The sequence below is a fragment of the Phyllostomus hastatus genome, unplaced genomic scaffold, assembly GCF_019186645.2.
Source record: "Phyllostomus hastatus isolate PE091 unplaced genomic scaffold, TTU_PhHast_1.1 phas_contig_137, whole genome shotgun sequence".
In the NCBI taxonomy this organism is placed as follows: Eukaryota; Metazoa; Chordata; class Mammalia; order Chiroptera; family Phyllostomidae; genus Phyllostomus; species Phyllostomus hastatus.
This window is the reverse complement of record NW_025333583.1, coordinates 14,105,230-14,118,638: the sequence shown is the minus strand read 5'-3', so window position 1 is coordinate 14,118,638 and position 13,409 is coordinate 14,105,230. Positions and strand designations below refer to the sequence as shown.

Here is a 13,409-nt window from a genome sequence, read left to right as displayed (position 1 = left end):
GAAGATAAGCTAACATATATTTGGACTCATCCACATATTCCTAATTGTTTTCTTCTCAATAACTCCTGTGTCATGTCAATTTCCCTTTACAACCCACTCCAAACAAATATACTTATCCTTAATTTTAATGGGTATTTCATATAAAGATGTAATGGGGCCAAAATCACCATCATAGATTCTATCAAGGCTGAAGAATTATATTATTTTTATTAGTTATGCAAAAGTGAAGTATACCTTAGAGTTATTAAAAGCCTATAACTTAAAAAATGCTTCAATGACATTAGTAGACATTGTAAGAACATACAAGTAAAACTACATAGTTTTTAATGATCCTCAAACTAGCTTTTAATATGTTGTCTTCATAAAACATATAGGGTAATTAAAAATAAATGTATTGCTGATTGTCAACAAGAGATATAGGTGGCTCTCTGTGTAATATATACATACATGCATGTATACATGTGTATGAGTATATATGCACATGCATACATGTATGTATATACTCTATGTGTGTTATCTGTGTGTATTACAGATAACACATTAGTATCTACACAGATTTTCAAAATGTCACAGAAGCCATAATTATGAATTGTTACCTCAGCAGTAAGGAAACTAAGAGTCATTAAACACTAGCCTTAACTAAAAGGCTGATATCAGACAAAGGACCTGAATGCAGAGGCCTGGAGTGAATATATTTTGTTTAAATAAACATATGTTTGTTAAAGAGTTGGGGGGAGATTCTTTATTTGAGTATTCCAGCGGTAAAAAAAAAAGTTGTCCTTCAACAGCAAATCGCAATTATTATAAATGGTTAAAGTATACTCTCATGCCAATTGAAAATCAATGCTGTTGGCAGTTAACATTTCAACTGCAGGACTTTGAAGGATTAATGGTTTCTGATATCAAAACAAAAGCTGTGGAAAACAGACACATAAATCACACAGGTCAAAAAATTATGAACCGTATACCCAGTGTAGTGTAAAGAGAAGATTGCTTCAAACAGCATCAGGAGCCAAACTCTATATAAATGTCCATTAAGCACAACGAGCGGAGATAGTGCCTGATAGAGTCCAATCAGTCAGCAGCTGGATGACACCACATGTATTAGTGTTTTCTGAAGTCAACCCACGACTGGGATTTATGGGGGCTTTGCCCTCTTTCCTGAATGGTGCTTTCTATTTGATTATATTAAATTGGAAATGGTTAGAATAAAGTGAATCTGAAAACGTATAGCCCTTAGGTAACTTGAAGGATCAAAAAAAAAAAAACCCCAAACATATTGCCTAAGTGATAAAGCATCATCATTAATTTTGTCATTCCGAGAAATGTCACAATAACATTCATTATTCTCTTTCTTACCACCTCCATATCAGAATACGGAAAGCATGTTGACAAGTTAATATTCAGATCCACACACAATCACAGAACACAAATACTATGTGCATAGCATGGTGCTAGACACCAGAGAGAGAGAAAAAATGTCTAAATCTATGCATTAAAGGGGGCAGAGTTAAATTAATAAAGTTTACAGATTGGGAATACAAACTGAAGTCAATCAGCCTGATACATATAAAGCACTTAAGCAGAGCTGTATCTTGAGGATCGTTTGTAGTACAGCTTAGCAATCCTGAGTGAGAGGGAGGCTTCAGAGAGATACTGAGTCCTAAGTAAGGTTCGCATAATACCCCCCAATTGGACAAGATGAGGGAAAAACTTCAGATAGAGAGAACAAGTACAGGGTCATCAAAACATGACATACTAGAACAAAATCATGCAATTCTGTATTTCTGAAGAATAATGTATAAGGGAAAGGGAGCAGTGAGTGGTCAAACGGAAAAATTAAGAAGAGGATAGGTCTAAGAATGATCCCTTCCATGTCATGGTAGAAAACTGGGCCTTGCCTTTTCTGCATCATTCAATGTGGTGATGCGGAGATTGTTTTAAAAGAAAGTGAGAAAATTATTTTTGGTGTCTTGGTGCTGCATAGGGGATGTATTGGACACAAATGTAGCTGAAGTCAGGAGCCACTGCCACAGTCCAGAAAAAAAAAAAGAGATGAGAATGTAAAATAAAAGTTGCCTATTAGCAGTCAATGAGCTACATCCATCTTGCATATACATATATGCAAATATATGTATATATTCCCACACCAAACAAGTTCCAAACATCCTCTTTAGCTGTTCCATGTACGCCATTGAGAGCATCTGGTCTTCAGTGTCAGGATCCCATCATCCTACTAGCATCCTTTATGATACCCATCCCACCCCTCCATCCATGGGTGTCTAAATTTGATGAGGTCCATACTGATTAAATCCCATTTTACATATGAGAAATATGAAGCTAAGTGAGGGCCATGTACGTGTTCCAAATCATCTATCTAATGAGCAGCAGAATGTGGGTTTGGCCCCTTGCCGTGGAAACATCAGTTTGCACACTTATGCCTCCCTCCTCTCTTGATGGGTCACAGGGTCACGTGGGCCTATAGCAATGTGAACAGTGGAGTCAGATACTTTTAGAATATTGTACTACTTTTGCAGAAAAAAATATTATTAGATGTTTCTGTGAGTTTTAGGGCATAGTTCAGGAGATTGAGTTGTTTGTATCTGTACTTAAAATACAGCTAAGTTATACAACCTTTTATAATGTAGCAGGAATTTGAACTGTGTACACTGGAAACTCAGTTCTTGGTTTGGCCCCAGAGTGTGCAGGATAGTGTAGTGGGTTTGAGTGCTGACTCGGGAGTCAATTGCTTGAATCAAATGTCAGCTCTGCCATGTTCCAGCTGTGTGGCTGTGGCAAGTTAATTAAAATCTCCATCACTCACCTTCCTTCTCTCTGAAACAACCTACTAGTACCTATCTCACAGGTTGTTGTGAAGATTAAATAGATTAATATAGTAAAGCACTTCAATAGTAACTGGCATGTAGTAACTATGGAACAAGCATGTTGTTATTATTGTTCTGTACATAGATGTAAATAATCCTAATGAATACATGAATCACTTACCCTTATTAACTTGAATTGTTTGTTTCATTTTTCCCAACTTTATTATTTTTTTCTGTACTATTTTTAAAAATTTTCTTTTAAAAAATTGTACATTGTTCAAGTACAATTTTCTGTCCTTGACTCCCATCCCAGTGCACCCTCCCATCCCTCCCCACCTCCCTCCCATTTCCACCCCCACTAGTTTTTGTCCATGTGTCCTTTATATTTGTTCCTGTAAACCCTTCCCATTCTCCCCTGAAATTCCCCTGGAATTCCCCTGAAATTCCCTCCACTCTCTTTCAGCAAAAATGTAAACCTCAACGTATCACAGTAGGTATTCAATAAATGTTTGCAAATGGTGATACATATACTGATAACATACTCATTATTATTAACACATAGATTGAAATTTTAGAATCCTAACTATTCAAAGTGTTACTTTAATAATGATTCACCTGAGGACACAGTCCTCATCTAAGGGGAAGAAAAATTTAAGGACTCTATTAAAAGAGGTAATGCCCTCTATAAATACATCACAAATTCAGGCATTTACTGAAAATAAAGTTCATGAACAAGATAGGTCAAAAAGTTTTCAATAGTAGAGAATGTTTCTCAAAGGTAAGTAAAATAGTAGATCTGTTGTACCAAAGTATCTGCCTTTTATTATTCAGCACCAAGGGTAGTTTTGGGTAGATGTGTTTTAGGGACACATTGTCTATTTCTTCATCTAGGCACTACAAGTCTGTTTTATACAAATCTACCACTACCCACACCATTCAGAATTTTACTATTTTTCACACTTGTTCTGTTTGCTATAATCAGTTTTCAAAGAAAGCATACTTGTTTTGTTTTGCTCACATCTCCTAAAATGTGCATCAGTAAACACAAACCAGCTAGGGAAAGTCAAATTTCACTCTTGACTTTCAGAAATGCACTTTAACACAAAATCCAAGAATGGTTTTATTATAATTGAATTTAAAGTTTTAATCTCTGGTAAGAATTGACTCATATTAACTGCTCTATTAAAAAAATCAGTGACTCAATTTTAAAATATCGATATTATAGAACACCTAGCAATGACTTTCTTTTCCATTTTATGATATTTGAGTCAGAGCTGTCTAGCAAAACTGCATTATTATTGTTTTAATTCAATGTGAAAATGTATTTCTGCCCAGCTGCAGGAAGCTAACGGAAGTCAAAAGAGACCAGACTATTTCTGATAATAAATATTTGCTTCCTATATATAGGCCATGTGACAGTTTCATCAAACGTGTGGAGCTAAAAATTTCAAGCTGCAGTCAACTCTCACAGGCATTAATCTCTGGAGTTAGCAAGAGTACATTTCCTTTCTGTTTTCATTCTAATAACCTGAAGCTTTCTTAATAACAGGAAGCTTCAGAAAAGCCTGCTTCAAATGGAAATCATTGCTCTTTTCTACTTTCCCTTCTAAAAGCATTTCTATCCCTAAGAAAAATACCCAACCACAATGCTCTCTGCTAGGGTTCTCTTATTACCGCTAACGATGTGAGCATGTTCAAGGAAAGAAAGGGATATCTCTAAATGAGTTAGCTGGCTTTATCCAAATAGTGAATGAATGGTAACTGAGGGGGGCCCATAATTGAATCAACCAAGAAGTCTTTCAATCAGCATAAACTGATTCGAGAAGGGGAGAAAACCAGAACTGAGAGCTGCAAGAAAGAAGTCCCAGACACGTCGCTCAGTAGGTTTATGACCACAGGTACTCATTTTACCTCTCCTATAAAAGTGACAGATTGGCTTAAATGATCTCTGAGGTGTCCTCTAGCTTTAAATTTTTATTCCATGATGGAAGGAACTGTAAAATATATCTATCTAAAATATTAAATTGTGGTCCAATAATAGACACAGAGAACAGTAAAGAATGAGGTAGACTTAGATGCTTCCCTTTAAATGTTTAGTGAGAGTCATGAATATGTTTTAGTAGAAGTCAGTTCAGTGCACCCAGCGTTTAAAGTGACAGACTGGAAATAAACCTTGGCTACTCACTAGCTGTCTGACCTTGGTCAACTTATTTATTTCACTTTCCTCATCCATTAAGTGGGGATAAGAGTATCTACCCTGAGGATTGCCTTAAGCAGTCGATGCCATAATGTTTGTAAAACACCTAGAGCACTCAATATTCTAAATATTGCTAAACAAACCAATAACTCCCATTTCATTCCTCTTACTAAAAATACTATTTGACCACTGTAAGAAAGAAGAATAGGCAGCCAACTAAAACACCTGCTGGTTATTCAGCAATGTTAGGTGAGGGAACTTTTGTTTCTCATTCTCATTTCCTCTGAATGTTCTTCCTATTATTCTCCTCAGAGGAAGAAAGCAGATTCCCAGGACTGTCCTAGGCTGCCTTGGTGTTAAAATGGATAGTTCTCATATCTTCCCATTGCACCTATGATCTCGAAGAGACTTGGTCAGGTTGCAGTTCTTTAGGGGATTTTGAAATATTGAAGATGGCCAAATTTCTGGCATTTGAATGATTTGCAATGGAAATATTATTTGTTGCTATCTGAAGCATGTTTTGCAGAGAGCCACAGTGATATGTTTGTGTTCATGTGTGTGTGCACAACATACACATGGTAGATGCTGTGGTGTGCCACCCAGGAACCTCTTCAGTACTAAAGCACAGACACTCGCAGCTCCCGGCAGTCATTAGTGATGCAGGGTTACAAAAGTCATACCCCCTTGGACAGTTACGACAAACTATTCTAGTTCCAGGGTACTCCATAGGATGGAGTGAGACCTCAATTGCAATTTCATGATAGCCAAAATTTTCCATCTACCTAAAACTGCTTTTCACTGCCTTATAGATGTTTCACTGCCTTATAGATGTTGCCCCTAAGAACACTTGCCAAATGACATTCTGCGTGCAAATCAGTCTCAGAGGCTGTTTGGGAGCCAACATAAGGCAATGTGTGTGACTTTCTCCTTTGTTTTCTTTTAGAATCTCAGGTACACAGAATTCTGAGTTAACCATACTCTATAATTCATGTGTGTTATTTTCATTGTTCACTTCCATGTCCAAACCCCATTCGTCTACCCATTTAAATATCCATGACAGTGTTTTTAATGCATATCCTTCTAATCCATCATCCATATTTTATCTATATTTTTAAGTGTTTTTGTTCTTTCTAATACATAAATAGTATTATGTTTTAAAGAATTATGTTTCACTTTCTTTAGATTCATACATGTTGTTATATGTAATCTAACATATTACAGAGGTTATTGTTTTTCATTGTTACGTTAAATTATACACACAACCTCAGACATATACACATACATAATACAGGCATGCACTTTTAATTTATTGTCTACTTACTTGTTGATGGATACCAAGGTTACCTCTGCACAAACTGAATTGAGCACTAATGCTATCTGTACAATGCTGTAAATTTTCTTAAAATATACACAATGTATTATTCAATACTAATTTTAGCACAGGAGAACCTGGACACATAATAAATAGCAAAGTCACTAAGGGAGTACAACATTGAGATGTGTCTTATTATTTAAGAACATTGAAATCATGTGGGAAAGACAAAATATAATGTGTATGTTATGATGTATGTCTATTCATATAAAGTTAACATTTATTTAAGCACTTTGTGCCAGGCACTGTTTTAAGTGCTTTGTGTATGGGAAATCAGAAGAAACTGAGGAGATCCGTACTACTATCATTCCCATTTTGAGATGAGGAAACTGAGGACCAGAGAAGTGAAATACTTGCCCAAGGGTCATCACTAGTATAGGACGAAGCTTAGAAGAAACATGATTTGACTGAAGGTGGCCTGACTCCAGAGGCAATGATTTTACCATTATAGTCAATAGACTGCAATCATATATGCCACTAGCTAACAAAAGGCAGCTTATATAACTAAATGATTCTTATACAGAAGAGGGGTGCTCCGAGAATTCAATGACATGAAAACTCTTGCACATAGTAAACATTTAAGGCTCATAAACAGACCTCTTCAGCTTTGCTGATTCCCCTATGAGGGGACCTCTGGAGGCACTCAACAAACCAACTGTTCATGAATTGATGTATGTATTTTTGACAATTTGTAGATTGCTTGTCATTTAATTACATGTTTGTAATTGGAGTAAATGAATGATAAAACCAAAATTTGGTAAGGCTGCCCAAGCAGGAGCATTTTTTTTTCCTTTGCAGCGTAGCTGAAGCAAATGTGAAAGTCTCCGGTATGGACGGTGGGGTGGAGGAAAGCAGACCCTGCCGCTTGGCACGTCGGCCAAACCCAAGGAGGGGCCATTAGAACATGAGGAGGAGCGGACGAAAACACTGCTTATGGGTTTCTGAAGTTGGCAGTGATAACAGAACTCTTTCTTCTTGTTTCCTCCATTTTCTTTAGATATTTCTCCAAAAATTTCATTTACCATACTACACAAACTTTTGGAAATTTTCATTGGAAGAATTTGCAGGTCAGCCTCCTTGGGGCTCAGACTTCTTTTAAAGAATGAGAAGATAACAGTGAAAGAAACCAGTACACAAAGAAAGATTAAAAGGCATATGTGAGAAGCTACTGCTTTTCTACTAAACAAATTGCAGGTAAAAAGCTCATTGGCCTGGATCAAGAGAATAAAAACACACTGCAGTTTTTCCTCACACTGACCTCTTGCCAATATAATTACAGAGGGAGGAGTGAATTGTATAGAGCCCACACTCTCTCAGAGAAGTATACTTAAAATGGATTACTTCTGCTCCGTAGGCAGCTGATCAATAAATACGTGGGCTGCAATGAGAACAAAGATATCTGTGGGCTGTAGTAGTTACCCTCTGTGTCTCTTAAGAAATTAATTAAAAATCAATGAAGTGTGCAACCTATTAATACAGCAACCTCTAGATTAACAGATAGAAACTGAGCTTTTTCTGAGCATGCATATTGTGCAAATGAATTCAAACTCTATAGGGAGGCAGTTGAATATCTGACACCTTAGTTATAATTGAGCAGAAACAGATCATTCCTAATATTCTGTGCTTTCACAGAGTTGCAAGTGGCTGTTTAAAACCATAAGGTTCTATGAGTGGGAATATGTTTACTCAATTTTCCTTTGTTAGATAATTATGTCAATTTTTAAGAAGTATTCTGACTACAAGGCAAAACTTCGGCTATCATACAGAACTAAAGAATTTCCATAACTGTTTTCTTTAGTGTGGTTTGCTTACTTATGAGTTCAGGCAGTTGAGTTTAATTATAACCACAGAATATTTTTAAATAAGTATCTTCCTAAAAAGGGGAAAACAAGGTGAAATTCCTAGAACACTAAGAGCTCTTGTGTGACTTGAACCAATGCAGTGTCCACATGGCACATACATCATTCACTTCAGTTCTGCCTCGGTCTTACTTGGATGCCACTGGACCTGGTCTGACTGCAAGTGCTTACCCAGCACATGTAAAACTCACAGGGTGATGCCCACACATTTCCCACAGGAGGTCAACCAGCTGCTTCCCAACTGCCTGCTCTGTCCCATACTCCTCTTCAAAATCCTCAAAAGGATTTGAACCACAGCTTTCAGTTTTCATCTCAATCCCTTACAGTTGATTGGGGAGCCCAGTGTGATGCATTTCCTTTGTTTAAACCTTTGCACTGTCCCTCTAACAGAATTCTAGGGCTTTGTTTATAGTCCTTGCATAGGGAATAAGAGAAAAAGATTCTTGCTTTGGACTTTGGCTCATTTTCTAGCTCAACATCATCACAGGAGGAACAGCTACCATTGCATACTTACAAAAGGGGGATGCCCCATCTCTGAGTTTACTGGTAAGGAGTTATCTTTGGCTTTTCTGCTGTCTTCATAGGCTTCAGGATACGGTTTGTGTCATAGGAACACCACACATTTCACTGTTTCTAGACCTGACCTGCTTACAGAGCACCTATAGCTACTTGCTTTTTAGAAACCTTTTCTAGATATTTCTGGGGTTCCCCAGGGAGCCTCACAGATGTTTGTAAATACTTTCTTGGTTCTTTATCTCAGGACACTTCATTGATATCTGTGGCCATTAAACCCTCAGCTTGAGACTCTGTGCAAATGCCAGTCTCTTTGCCCCCATGCATTTTCTGCCATTTCGTAATCTTCTACTACCTCCAATACACGTGTGCACACATGCATGATGCACACACATGCATGTATGCATATGCATGCAAAGGCACTGAACCACTTCTTCTGTCCTGTAGCCAAAGAAAGTCCTTAAGCAACTTGAGTCTGCTGTCACTCTGGTCTGTTTTTTTAGAGCACTTCAGCTGGAACTCTGTGACCCAAGCCAAACTGAAAATTCTCTTGAATCTCTTATCTTTGCACTTAATGTTCCTTTTACTTAAAGCTACCCTTGCTAAATACTGCTACACTCCTGCAGACAGACTTGCTTAAATTTAACAGTCTTAGATCACAAATTATATGTCATTTACTTCACAAAGCCTTCCCTCACTCCTAAGTAGATTGTCACTGTATCAAATGATTTAACAAGGTCCAATTTTCCCTATTCATCTAAATTTATTTATTTATTTAAAACTAAACCCTGAGATTATTAAACAACTTTCTGTGTATGGGTATCTCAAATTTACTTTATCAATCAGAAAGTACATAAGCTTGTATTTATAAATTAGGCTGTATCTTCTATGCTTAAGCTTTAGAAATACCATATAACATATTGCACAATGCTATCAGTTTCAGGTAAAGAGCAGAGAACAACTCAAATACATCTATTCCTAACTGAGCACTCATCTACTAACCTGATTAGTTTCAAAACTAGTTTTATGATGATTAAACAGCAAGGTGAGGAACAAAAGAAGAAAGTTAGGTTTAAGCTTATGCCGATACTAACATTTAACGCTTTAATTTAACCATCTTTCATTCTGTTGTTCCAAACTGTTACGGATTGTTAGGTGCTGGAGCTGCGGATGGCGTGCTCCTTCCGAGATGACATAACTCTGCTTGACCCTCCTCATATTTACCAATTTCATCACATTTAGGGCTAACACTAAACAATAGTCAACTGATTGATTCCCTTCTCCCTCCAATCCACCTACTCATTCATACTTTTATGTTGCCTTTGGATCACCAGGTTAGCAGAGAAGGCACTCCCAGCAATAACCAATATACTCATAAACATGCAGTCTCATAACAATTAAAAGCAAAGAAAGTAGCAGAAGGAAAATGGTTTAATATTGTTGGAGGCAATTTTGTAATGTTAGTGATGATTTTTATCATCTCGCCCCTTTGCTCTTTCTTAGTACTAAATACCTACTGATTTTCGAGCTTACTTGCATATTACAAGCAGATTGCTTAATGAATATTTTTACCTCCAAAAAATGTTGGGTTGTGTGCTAAATATTATCTATTTTCCTACCAAGGTAGGAAAAAACCAGGTGTTCTTCCTGCGCACTGCCAAAATGGAACTTGAAAGCTGCCCTCTTCATGCGCACTCCTGTCCAAGTGCCAGAATGTGCAATGAGTACCTCGCAGAGAAGAAAGGTGAAAACGTACACCACAGAAACCTTGTGTTAAAGGGTCATTTCCAGCCCAGCTTTGTTCACCTCTGATAGCGGGGAGAGAGTGGCATGCAAGGATGAGTGTCGGCTCCCGAATAAGGCTTCAGCATTAGCCAACCGCTCGCTGCACGCAGCTCTCCGTGTGCGCTTCTTTGTGTCAGTTTCTCGGTTGGCCAGAATTTTTGTCTATCAAATGGGGTAGTAAGAGCACTTTCTACCTTTCTCATAAGGTTGTTACGAAAATTAAATGATCTAGTAAATCTAGAGGAGTGTAAAACTAGAGGAGTGTCTATTCAATGGTAAAATCTCCACATTGCTAGTCATTATTATTACCCTTTTGTCCAGCACCTTGCCTCATAGACAATTCTTATTTTTCAAAATTTCAGTTTCAAACTAACTTACACATATCTGAGATACGCTGAAGCATACTTTTGTACCCAGAATCCCAAAGATCACCTATCAGCTCACAACCATATATCCTGGTATTTCTGTCTTTTAAGCAATAGGTTAGTTTCAGCACAGCTTTGCTTTGTGGTTGTATATTTTCATTTCCATACATCACCTAAAATGACACTTAACCTTGATAGGTTTTCACAAGCTACTTTCAAGTGAAAATTGGGTAAAAAAAATGAATATTATAAGAAAAATGTTCTCATGAAATCAAATAAATTAAGACAAATAGAGAAATCATTATAGATGATGAAATTACTGTATCTTTAACCTCTACTATACACATACTGAATTAAGCTGACTAGATAAATATGAATTTTTAAAAGAAAAATTGAAATACATGAAGAAGAAGCTGTAAATTTATCATTGCACATGAGGAGTAAGGATAAAGCCAAATTAGATATTTTATAATACTCTTACAGTTTCTATAATTGAACCCCACTTATAACATGTAGCTCTGTTGTTCACATTTAAGATTTTTACTTTGCCTCTTTTAGGGATTCATTGTGTATGAAATTAAGAGACACCAAGTGTTTACATGTATGCATATTCCATTAGGTGATTAGCTACTTAAAAGAACAGGAAGAGAAAAACAAATATTCACTTTCTCTTCATCCTTTTCTACCTTATCGTGTGTACAATATACATTGTGTATGATGTTCACTCTACAGAGAAGAAGATAAAGTCTCGTCTTTCTCGTCATCCATTGAATAGCTATTATATGCTGCTGGCTAATTGTTTCACATATAGAGAAAACATAATGCCTCTTTCAAGCTATTTATACTCTGGTGTGAGAGATACACGTGGATGCAATGGAAAAAGTAAAGGGAGTGTTCAGAAATTACAGTAAAGGGGAATGTGACACTTACTGTGTTGATTGTAGAAGATCTTGCAAAACAGGGAGAATTTAAGCTTCATGTTGAATGAAAAATAGATATTTAAATGTTTGGTTATAATACAGTAAGTGTATTCTAGACAGGATAAAAAAGCGTGCAAAAAAAGTAGAATATTTAAAGATAATGGTATGTTTGGAAAAAATACACAAAGCTCTACCAGGATGAAACACATTGCCAAGGGCTAGGAGTGCCACAAATAAGGGTCTAACTTAATTCAACTGCCTACTGTGATGTGCAAAGGAGTCACTGGAAGTTTCGATGACATGATCAAATTGACATGACCAGATGTGGAAGTTGTGTGAAGAGTAGGCAAGAATAAAAAAGATTAGAAAGAACCAAGAAGATTGATTACAATACCACAATACTGGCTCAGCAGCAATAGTTTAGGTTCTGAGTAAGGCAGTAACTTGGAGAATTAATTTTAGGTCGACAGCGGCAAGTAAAGAGGGGAGCTTATTAGTGATAATAAAGTCATAAGAGAGGGTGAGGTAACGCAGATTGTTTTCTGGGTCAAATTCAGGAAATCATTATTATTAAATAAGTGAGTAACAGAAAAGGAAACCAGCAAAAACAATAAAAAGTAATGGTCAGATTTATCAAAGAACAAGGACAGAGTGGTATTATGAAGGTGGTGAAGAAACAAGAGAATTTCAAGGTGAAATTAGTGAAAATGTCAAATGCAATAGAAAGGTCAAAAAGAGTAGCTGAACAGAGACTTTAGGTTTTGGGAATAAGAATATTATTGCATTTGTCATCTCAGATCACTACAAAATTACCATTCAGCCCTGGCCTCTCAAAATTTATTCTTCACACATGCAAAATATATTTATCTCATCTCAACAGCCCCAAATGTCTTAATTTGTTTCAGCATTAACTCTAAAGTAATACTTGGGGTATGATTCATTCTGCAGCAAAATGCCTCTCCAGATGTTAATCTGTGAAACCAGACAAGTTCTCTGCTACCAAAATACCATGGCGGAGAGACATAGGATAGATATTCCTATTATAAAAGGGAGAAATAGTAAAGAAGGAAAGGGTGACAGATTTCAAGCCAGATGAATTCCATCAGATCTTAAGGTCAAGAATAATCTTTGGTTAGATGCTCTGCTTTCAGAACCCAGTGGGGAGGAGCTACTACCTTCCCAGCAGAGCGGGGCAGGGGCCTTGTCCCATACTCTAAGGCTTTGGGCGGAGGCTGTCTGCACTATCAAAGCCAAGACAGTGGGCTTGATAATCTCCAAATTGACTCTGGGAACATTTTTTTCCTGTTCTTAAAGAAAAGTGCACTTTCACAACCAAATATCTCCATCATTCTGAGAAAGTATTGGAGCCTGATAGGCATCTTTCATTTCGTCCGTCACCATCCCCTGTGATTCACTAGCAGTGTTCCTGCTCACATAACCCCATAAACTCTCAAGTGGTCATTGAGTCCTTGATGGTCTCTTCAAAACCTGCTTTCTAATGTTTTGCAATATAGACAGGCTGAGGATTTTTCCATCTCTTTATGTTTGGTTCTTTTTTGCTTAATAATTCCTC

At 37.0% G+C, this 13,409-nt stretch overlaps 1 protein-coding gene across 6 annotated transcripts in view; it reads right to left on the bottom strand.

The window, feature by feature from the left end:
- Positions 1-13,409, bottom strand: part of ERBB4 (erb-b2 receptor tyrosine kinase 4) — a 969,394-nt gene that overhangs the window by 56,182 nt on the left and 899,803 nt on the right. The gene's annotated exons all lie outside the window — the stretch shown is intronic.